Source organism: Manihot esculenta, chromosome 17, assembly GCF_001659605.2.
Source record: "Manihot esculenta cultivar AM560-2 chromosome 17, M.esculenta_v8, whole genome shotgun sequence".
NCBI lineage: Eukaryota > Viridiplantae > Streptophyta > Magnoliopsida > Malpighiales > Euphorbiaceae > Manihot > Manihot esculenta.
The window spans coordinates 20,418,037-20,429,093 of record NC_035177.2 but is presented as its reverse complement, the minus strand read 5'-3'; the positions used below and the strand labels follow the sequence as shown (position 1 = coordinate 20,429,093).

General features: G+C 35.2%; 1 pseudogene; it reads left to right on the top strand.

Annotated features, from left to right (window-relative positions):
- LOC122722233 overlaps positions 1 to 10,826 on the top strand; it is a 13,974-nt pseudogene extending 3,148 nt beyond the window's left edge.
- The last annotated feature ends 231 nt before the right edge of the window (positions 10,827 to 11,057 follow it).

The window sequence follows — 11,057 nt, the reverse complement described above, 5'->3', positions numbered from 1 at the left end:
AGGGAGCAATCTGAGAGAGAAAGACGAGCAGAAGAGCAGAGGCAAAGAGAAGAAGAGAAGGCTGCAAGTGAAGCTGACAGAGCCAAGGCAAAGGTCAAAACTGAAAAGAGCCAGGAAATATTGCTCCAGTTGATGAAAAATGCTGCAAGATCCGTTGATAATGTTTGGTATATTGAGCCGAGTGAGTTTCATGGTGGAGGCCTGGTCCAGTTATATTATAACAAAAGCTCAGGTCCTCTTTCTCATGCTAATGACCTCTGGATTCATGGGGGATATAATAATTGGAATGATGGATTGGTCCTTTGTGGAAAAGCTTGTCAAATCTGAGAGAAAGGAGGGTGACTGGTGGTATGCTAATGGTATGTGTGAATGTATTTCTTCTTTAATCTAGTAGTGGCATACATTAGAAGATACTTTGAATGAAATTAAAATCTGTATTTAAAGTGAACATGAAGGTCTTTGTGATTGGCACCTTAAGCTTGGCATACTTAAACTTGATGTCTCCTTGTTTCTAGAAATAACTAGAAGTAAGATTCTATCACTGAACAATTTTCTTGATTTCAGTTATATTTAAGCTCTCTTCTGAGTCAAAATATTTTGTTTTTCAAACAGCTCTTTTTCTATGCTCCTCCTAGGCTGGCACCTAATGATTGCTATACAACTGTATTGACTCTATTTAAATCTACATATTGCTGTTGGAAATTACTTGTATGATATTGTTTAATTTTCCGCATCCATGTTCTTTTGCAGTGGTTGTACCTGATCAAGTCCTTGTTTTGGATTGGGTCTTTGCTGATGGACCACCTCAGAGTGCAATAGTATATGATAACAATCAAAGGCAAGATTTCCACGCGGTTGTTGCAAAGCCCATTCCTGAAGGATTGTTTTCGTTTGAGGAAGAACACCAGAAACACAGAAAACCACAAGAGGAGAGGCAGTTAAGAGAGGAGGATATACGTGCCAAGGTCATTTTGCTTGTTACAGTCAAAGTGATTAGATTAATATCTAGAATATTAAGAACAATTCATATTGCTAGTATCCATATGTTACCTCTGAGACCAATTCAGATTGGAATACAGAACTTTGGGGATTACTTGTAATGGGGATTAACAGTTAAAGATGATTGCCTGTTGTTTGATGCTTTCATGTCTGAACTGCTATAAGCTAAATTTTCTGAGAACTTTATCTCTCTGCTCAATGTAATGTTTATTGCCTAGTGAGCTAAGTCTATTTCCTTGTTCTTCCCTTGTTACAGGCAGCAAGAACAACACGTATGAAAGCTGAAAGGAAGGAGAGAACTTTGAAAAGGTTTCTATTGTATCAAAAGCATATACTCTATACTGATCCTCTTGATGTTCAGGCTGGAACTGCCGTCACAATTTTCTATAATCCTGCTAACACCATTCTGAATGGTAAATCTGAAGTTTGGATCAGATGTTCATTTAACCATTGGACCCACCACAATGGTCCACTGCCACCTCAGAAGATGTTGCCTGCAGATAATGGTTCTCATGTCAAATCCACTGGTATGCTTTCAATTCTAGTTTTCTGTATGTATTTTTTTTCACCTAGATACATTTATAGCATTTTAATGATGTCTTTATTGTGATTGGCATGGTGTTAGTGTTTTCTGTTTATACATGTAATTATATATAGTGGTCTCTCTCTATCTCTCTCTCTCCCCCTCCCCTTTTTTCCTTACTATTCATGTTTAACACCTGTAATAGTCATTCTACGATCTTATTTTACTGAATTGTTTGAACTTCAAAAGTTAGTCAGGTTGTTGATGTATCAGAGTGGATTTTTTCTTGAGTATGGACAATAAGTATATTATTATATAGCTCTTATATTCTATCATTTGAATTTTATTGCACTAACCAACATGCAGATAAGGTATCTTTTATCCACTTGCTTTTTTAGGCTTTTGGTTCGTCGCACCTTAGGAAGGCCAATCTATCATTTGTTGGCAGGTTTATTAAGCATACAACATAATGCTAAATCACTTGCATTTATGTCCTGTCAAAAAAGAGAATCTGTAGTGCACAAGGCGCTCCTCTTTGCAATGATCAGGAGAGGGTTATATATGATATGCCGCCTTCCCTTTTCTTTTCCCCCCTATCGTATCAGATGAATAAAGATTTGATACATAAATTTAAGAAGTTTTTTCGGAACAAATATTTAAATAAAAACATTTTTCGTTTTCTGGTATTTTTCCCAGTCAAGGTACCCTTAGATGCATACATGATGGATCTTGTATTCTCGGAGAGGGAAGATGGTGGAATTTTTGACAACGGAGATGGCATGGATTACCACATACCTGTATTTGGAGGAACTGTGAAAGAGCCACCAATGCACATTGTGCATGTTGCTGTTGAAATGGCCCCAATTGCAAAGGTAACTTTTAGTCATTAAATTATGTAATAAATCTGCTGAATCTCTGTTAACCGTGTCTATAAAGTTTGCTTATCTGGAAATATGATAATATATCTGATGATATGCACACCTCAGCAAGAGATATGCGCTAATTTTATACATGATTAAACACCAGGTATGTTGTCTCTGGTCCTAACATTATTGTTTCATGTTAAAATTAGAAGGTTGAGAATCTGTAATAGCATTAGTGATAATGAGTTTAGCAGTTAAAATTATCATAATCTAGTCTTAGAACATCTACTGAATTATTCATTCTATTTTTCTTGTCGACTTCTGTAATATATGTTGCAGGTAGGAGGACTTGGAGATGTTATTACTGGTATTTCTCGTGCTGTACAAGATTTAAATCACAGTGTCGACATCATTCTTCCAAAGTATGACTGTTTAAACCTTAGCCATGTAAGGTCCATTGCTGCTACATTTTCTGTAAATTCTTCCTCTCTCTTTCCTTTGCAAGTGCAGATTTTGTCTTAATTCCTAACTTGTATGTTTATGTCATTTGCACTGTAGAAGATATTGTAAAACCTATATTTTACCATTTAATATCACCCTTGAGGGCCCATTTGAATAGTTAATTTGAATTATGATATTTCATTATCCCATTCAAGAATGAATTTTCTTTTAAAGTGCCTCCTTTTATAATTCAACATTTTTGTGCATGTGCATATGCCAAAGCTTGTCTGTTTTTAAGCATGTGCCTTTTTTTTTTCTAATCTGTGACTTGTTCTATAATAATAAACATTGCTTATGCAATTGAATAAACATTGCTTATCACAATGCTTCCTGTATTTCTGTGACCCGAATTTTTAATGAATTATAATTCTGAAATAGGTAAAGGACTTTTATCATCAGAAAAGTTATTCCTGGGGTGGGACGGAAATAAAAGTATGGTATGGAAAGGTGGAAGGCCTTTCTGTCTACTTCTTGGAGCCTGTGAATGGGTAATTCTCTGCTCTGCTACGCTCTTAAAATTCTCTGCTCATATGATTAATTGTATCAAAGGTATTACTTCATTCATGGGTCAAGTAATATACATTGCATATTCTGTTCTCTGCACCTGGATTTCAGTCTGGATTGTATTGCTTAGAACTATAATGCATTTTATTCGCTTTCCCCTTGGTTGCATACACATGCAATTCATGCTTGCATGTGCTTCATTAATTGTGAAGACTTGGTGCATAAATTGATTCAGTTGAGGGTAGTAACTATTTCAAATTTTCTAATGTTCCTTGAGGCTAATTGTCTAATTTTTTTGAGTTGCAATAATTTTCTGGACAGAAACTTGATAAAAGTATAATTTTTGTAAGTCTTGCATTTAACAATTTCAATATAAGCAAAAGATTTTTTTTTGTGTGCATTATATGGTCCATATAATTTGCCAGCTTCACATTCCTATCCTCTGGAAGGATTGGATAATGGACTATCCTTCATGCAGTTCATGTGGCTAATTTAATGAATTAAAGTTGAAAATATACATATTATCCATTTGCTAAACTGATCCCTAAATGCCTTATCCTGTTCTTGCAATTTTAGAAATTCAGAACAAAATGTCCAATAGTTTCTTATAAATTTTCTGTTGCAGGATGTTTTCGACTGGTTGCATATATGGCTGCCGAAATGATAGTGAGCGGTTTGGTTTCTTTTGTCATGCAGCTCTTGAGTTTTTACTACAAAATGAATTACATCCTGTAAGTTTTATGGCTTTTTTTCTTTACCCTTTTTTTGGTAAAATGGTTATAAATTGATTTCAGATATTTGTTTCTTGGATGACTGGTAAAGCATAGTTGATGATGCTAACAATTAATGATCATCAGCGTTTCAATAGGTTCCATTGTCAAAACATATGAAGCCATCTATTGGTTACAAGGCTTATAATTGTTAGTTTAATTGAAGGTAGGGATATGCAAATGGTTGGCTCTGTTTCAAACTAAACCAAAAAAAAAGGCACACCAATGACGAATCAAACTCAAATAAATCAGTTCAGTGCAGTTCATTCATTCCATCCTGCAATAATACAAGTAACAAATTGTGCTCCTCCTCTGTCCATGGAAGAAGGACAATCCATTTCATCCTTAGCCATAAAGTTTTTACTTGCATATAAATCTTATTGAACCTAAACCCATCAATCAAGCTAAGATATAGATATGGAGGCTATAGAGTGCATATTTCTCAATTTCAATGCATAAACATGCACCTATTGTAGATAGGTCTGGCGATTGAAATTTGATATACAAAACAAATAATTCCAGATAATAAATACCACAAAACTTCAATGTTGATATGCAAAACAAATGCCTTAATAAAAATAAACCCCAATTATTCCAAATCTTTAAGGAGTTAATTTTTTGTTAAAAAAATTTATTTGTGGTATCTAGCTACTCAAGTATTCTAATCCCTTTCAAATTTGGCAGTCAAATAAATGGAAGTGAAACCAGTGATTCTGAAATTCTTCTCCTTCATCTCCACTTGATGTAGATAATTTCCAGGTCAATGTGGACACTGAGTATGAGCTTAGGATGGTGAAGTGATACAATACTAGAGTGGAGAGTGCCCCTTAAGGTAGATTAATATTCCGAAATGGCGCATGGCATGATTATCTACCTGAGCTTCATGTTGATGATGCGTTTTAAGACTTGGAAGAAAGAGGAAGGAGCAAAAGTAGTGGGTTTTGCCTCCAAGAGGCTGCGGGGGTGGGTGAGTCACAAGCGATGGCAAGAGGAAGGAGTCAAAGAGAGAAGAACAAGAAGCAAAGAAGAAAGTCTGAGAGAGCGGAAATAGGGAAAACTAAAAGTGGGTAAGGAGAGGTTAGGAGCAGTCGGACAGAAACTTACATGACCCTAAAGCTAAATTTTGAAATGCAGTGTTTATTGAATTCACTTCGGTTCTTCTGTTAGTTCTTTAAAACCAAATTGGATCGAAGAGACTGAAAATCACAAAACTGAATTACCTAATAAACTGAACTGAATTTCCAAATTCAGGAGGTTCACTATTTTGGTTCAAAGTGAATAGTGCTAATCAAAGGTATTTCTTCAGTTTCTCAATCTCAAGACTAGGTTTATGTTAAACAGTTGTTGCATTAACAAAGACAGTTTGCCTACCCATGCTTGTTGACACAGTACACAAATAATTGTCTGCATGTGTATGCCAGTAAATGGTGGATTCATATTAGCTTATATAATCAGAATGATAGGTGCAAGACAATTAATTGCATGTAAAGGGTTGCTGTCAGAAAGTTATTCTGTAAGCAAATGTCAAAACTAACTTCTCCTGATGTTTGGCTCTGTTTGTATTAAATCTATCATTTTCCCCCTTAGTGCATAGCCACACATTTCTATAATTCTGTCAATGAGAAATGATTTAGTCCAACTTTTCCTTTGTAAAACTTCTATGTTAACAACTAACAAGTGTTTTATACTTTCAGGATATTATCCATTGCCATGATTGGTCTAGTGCTCCAGTTGCATGGTTGTTTAAGGACCATTATATGGATTATGGACTTAGCAAAGCTCGGGTTGTCTTCACAATCCACAACCTTGAATTTGGGGCAGGACACATTGCAAAAGCCATGGCATATTCTGACAAGTCCACAACTGTGAGTACTTATATTTTTCATTTTTCTTTTTACATGATTTTACTACTGCCTTCTTTCATTCTCGTACAGTTTGCTTTTCTGGTTATCCTCAGTAAACAAAGTTCTGTTGACTTGCTCTCCTCAATCCCTGAATTGCTCCTGACCCTGCCTAGCATTAATTATTTATATGGATTTATGTATGAATTCTTTTTTTTTTCCGTATTCTTTTTCCTAGTTTACAGTCTATTGAAACAAAGTAATATTTTTAATCATCATGTTGAGATATATCAATTGCATTGCCCATTCTGCTAGGAAAAATCTTGGGAGGATTAAATATAACTGCTATTAAGTAAGAAAAGCATCAAGTTTGCTATGAAGTGAATGAAAATATTGACCAAGGTTATTTTTATTCATGTCTCATTCTTTTTAGTGGATTGGAGCATTTATATCTCGAAATTTGTTATCATGTTATACTTCTATCTTCCAATGTATTAATATCACCAAAGAAAGGATTAGCAACAAAGGGGAAGTTAAGGGGAAGCTAACACACACTTCATATTATATTTTGGCAGTGTTATACTTTTATTCATATACTGCAGTAGCATCTGAGTTATTTGTTGGTTATATCTGAAGGTATCCCCCACATATTCAAAGGAGGTTGCTGGAAATCCTGCAGTTTCTCCTCATCTCCGCAAGTTCCATGGAATACTGAATGGAATTGACCCAGATATATGGGATCCTTATAACGATGAGTTCATTCCTGTAAGTGGGTGGCAATTCTGTTTTGAATTTCTTTACAAGTGGTTCTTGGATTAATGCCTTAAGTTATAGCTCCTCTGTATCCATGAATTAGAATTTTCAATTTATGTGGTTCTTACATATGCGTAATGTTATAGGTTATAGGAAGTAAATATGTTAATATAGAAAGTAAATATTGATAGATGGATCAGTTGCTTAATCTTAGGATTGTATAATCATAGATTTGATTTTCTTTCCTATTTTGATACTGTCTCTCATGTATAAATAGGTTGTAATCTCTATTGTGAAACACAACAACAAATATTATTCTTCTACATGGTATCGGAGTCATTCTCGTAGAGATTTAATTTTTTTTCTTTCGTCAAGTTTTAAAATTTTTGGAGACTTAGGACTCCTGTTCTTTTGTGTTACCCATCTAAAGTAATATTTATCTCTCATCGTCCATCTAGAGAGGACGATGAGGTTGCCTTGCAACCAGCTTGTCAGATCTGTTGTTCGTTTGCTGTTTGGGTGTTGGGTGGAGGCGTTTTTTTTATACTGTTCACTGGGTTAGATTTTGTTGTCTTTCTTTAATTCGTTTGAAGGTAAAAGAGTATAGAATTTTGGTTGAAATAGTTTTTGACAGTAAGACCCATATTATTAAAATTATTCCAACGTCTTTAGTAGCGGCTGAGACAGGTAAAACGTGTCTTATTTCCTAGAGCTCTGTTCATTTTGGGTTACCCATAAAGGGTAACATTTGGAGACTTAGTGCTCTATTCATTTAGGTTACCTATAAAGGATAATATTCGAAGACTTAGGGCTCTGTTCATTTAGGTTACCCATAAAGAGTAACATTTGGAGGAGGGTAACATTTGGAGGAGACTTAGGACTCTGTTCATTTTGGGTTATTCATAAAAGGTAACATTTGGAGACTTAGGACTCTATTTATTTGGGTTACCCATAAAGAGTAATATTTGGAGATTTAGGATTCTGTTTATTTGGTTATCCACAAAGGGTAACATTTGGAGATTTAAGACTCTGTTCATTTTGGGTTACTCATAAAGGGTAACATTTGGAGACTTAGGGCTCTGTTCATTTGGATTGCCCATAAAGGGTAACATTTGGAGACATCGGACACTGTTTATTGGTTACTATTTACGAGTTACTATTCAGAGTCCTGTTCTTCTGATCCTTTATTTATTTTGATTGTTTTAGGTTGGTTGTTCTTATGGTTGAAATTGATTATATATGTAACAAGTTGGGCATGATTAACATTTATGCTCCAACTTAAGTGCGAGTGTTATAGGTTACAGGAAGTAAATATGTTAATATAGAAAGTAATAAATATGTTAATATAGAAAGTAAATATTGATAGATGGATCAGTTGCTTAATCTTAGGATTGTATAATTATAGATTTGATTTTCTTTTCTATTTAGATACCGTTTTTCATGTATAAATAGGTTGTAATCTCTATTGTGAAACATAACAACAAATATTATTCTTCTACGTGTAACAAGCCCAATGGAAGAATGTTCTGTCAACTCTATGATCATGCATGTTGCAGATTTCTTCATTAATTTATTTTCTTTGATTGCATGAGAACTTAAAATCCTTGTCATGCTTGTCATGTTTAGGATTGAGTAATACCGAGTCTTTGATTCTGGATTTGAAAAGTTTGGTATTGCTTAACACATATGAAAAATGTGTGTTTACCCTTTTCAGGGTGAAAGTTCTATACCTAGCTTGGTTCTCTTTGTGGTTGATTTTTGAGGCTCTACATGTAATATTGGAACCATATACAGCTTTGCATCTATTTTTCACAAAGTATTTAGTCATACTCAAAAATTTATTTGATGATTCTGATTATTGCCAGCCACAACTGTGTTATGATGTATTATTACAGGTTTCCTACATATCTGAGAATGTTGTTGAAGGAAAAAGAGCAGCCAAGGAAGCTTTGCAGCAGAGGTCTAGATTAAAGAAAGCTGATATCCCTTTAGTAGGGATTATCACTCGCCTAACCCATCAGAAAGGAATTCATCTCATCAAGCATGCAATTTGGCAAACTTTAGATCGCCATGGACAGGTTAGCATTCTCTTCTACTCTCAGGTCCCACGGCTTGTGGGCAGTTTATCAACATGTACAACAGTATCCATTGAATTTTCATGCCTTCAGGTCCTCTGAATGCCAAGCTAGCAGCAGAAATTGCAGTTCCATTCAGGGATTAAAGTGTGCATCAAGAAAATAATAACATATTTCTGAAATATTGTCTTAGAATCGAAATAAAAATGTAGGGGGGAAATCTAGTAATTTAATTTATATTTCACTCTAGAAGTAATGAAAGAAAACTCTTCAAATTTCCCAGAATATTAGCTGTTGTGAATTAGGCAAATATCCTGTTTGGAAGAATAGACTTGTTCATAATGCTGATGGAATCTTTGTCATCCCATCCTAGTCCTATGCGCAATTTATTTTTGCTCCTGTACGTGTGAGATGTAACATTGTGATGCGCATTTTGATCTAGACCATTTGCTTGATCTTGTTTGATCCATGCGGTGAAGCAAGCGTTGTGTTAGCATTCTTGTGCCTGATGGAATTTGTGTTGGCAGGTCGTATTACTTGGTTCAGCTCCAGATCCTCGCGTCCAACGTGATTTTGAGAATTTGGCCAGCCAGTTGCATTCTTCACATAGTGATCGTGCTCGCCTTTTTTTGACCTATGATGAGCCACTATCACACTTAGTATATTCTCTTTGATATTTATTGCTTGGATGGATATTTGTATCTCAATCTCACATCTATAATTCTTCATTGACTGCTTCCTTCTCTCCCTTCTTCATTTAGATATATGCAGGCGCTGATTTCATTCTAGTCCCATCAATGTTTGAGCCTTGTGGACTGGCCCAACTTACAGCTATGAGATATGGTGCGATACCTGTTGTTCGAAAAACTGGAGGTGCGTTCATCCCTAGCTGCTTAGACATTTCAAGAATTGAATTGTTCATTAATTTCTGTAGTCCTAACAGTTATAATTCACTCAGCTAACCAGCGGACCTAGTTCTTATTTTGTTATTCAATTACTTATGAGATCCTGTAACTTTTTCCTTCATTCCAAGTCGTTTTTTTTTTTTTCTATGCTTTCCTCTATGATCATTCATGCAATCATATTAGTTCTGTATTTGCTACTTGATAATAAAATATTTGTTGGGTTTTGCATGGCCCTTCTGTGGTACCCTACGATGTATTTAACTGTTCATTTTGATGTTTCTTCTATAGGACTTTATGACACAGTGTTTGATGTTGACCATGATAAAGAGAGATCACAAGCAAAAGGTCTTGAGCCAAATGGATTTAATTTTGGTGGAGCCGATGCTGCTGGAATTGATTATGCTTTAAATAGGTGAGTAGAGGCCGAAGTGGATAAATTTTCATCTTCTTTCTTAATTAGCGGTTTCCAATTTCCCCCTCATACTAATTCCCTGCTCCCCTTTAAAAGAGTTCCTTTCGTACACAATCAACCCAGTAAAACAATTTGTCATTCTTTTTGACAAGTTGTGTTCTTGGATACACAAGGGAGAGAGCATGACATATTTTATTGGATTTTATAGAGTAATATCTATTTTGAAATGGAAATTTTCAGGGCAATTTCTGTTTGGTTTGAGGATCGAGAGTGGTTTAACTCATTATGTAAAACCGTGATGGAGCAAGACTGGTCTTGGAATAAGCCTGCTCTTGATTACATGGAGCTTTACCATGCTGCAAGGAAGTGAAAAAATTTTATTCAGGCCAAGAGAGTGTGATATGAACATAATTCTGTACAGGTTTAGCACCTAAATCAATTTTTTTTGTTCAAAAGCTTGATTACTTGCACTTAAATTGTCACTCACAATAATGCAAGATGATGTCAGTTTTAGAGCTTAAAATGGCTCATCCATTTTGGGGTTTTATTGCAGAAAATTTTGTATAGGTTAAAAGACGATGTTGATTCGATTTTCATGTCAGTCCAGTTGTATTTAAAGTCAGAATCATATGGCTGAAATGAGGGCCTCCTTTAAATGAATCACACTTGGTACTGCAAAATGTCCTGGCTACCACATCTGCTATTTCCTTTTTTTTTTTTTTTCTGCCAAATGTAAAAAAGATACATTGTTAGAAAGATACAAGGCTCAAGACTTGAAATAAGCACCCATACAAGCCCCGCAAATCAAGTCCAAGAAAAAACTTTAACTCATAAGGCCAAATCCTAGAGTTGCTGGGCTCCGATCCAAATAAAAAATAATTTGCAGACCACAATGGAGCCTAGTTCGTGGG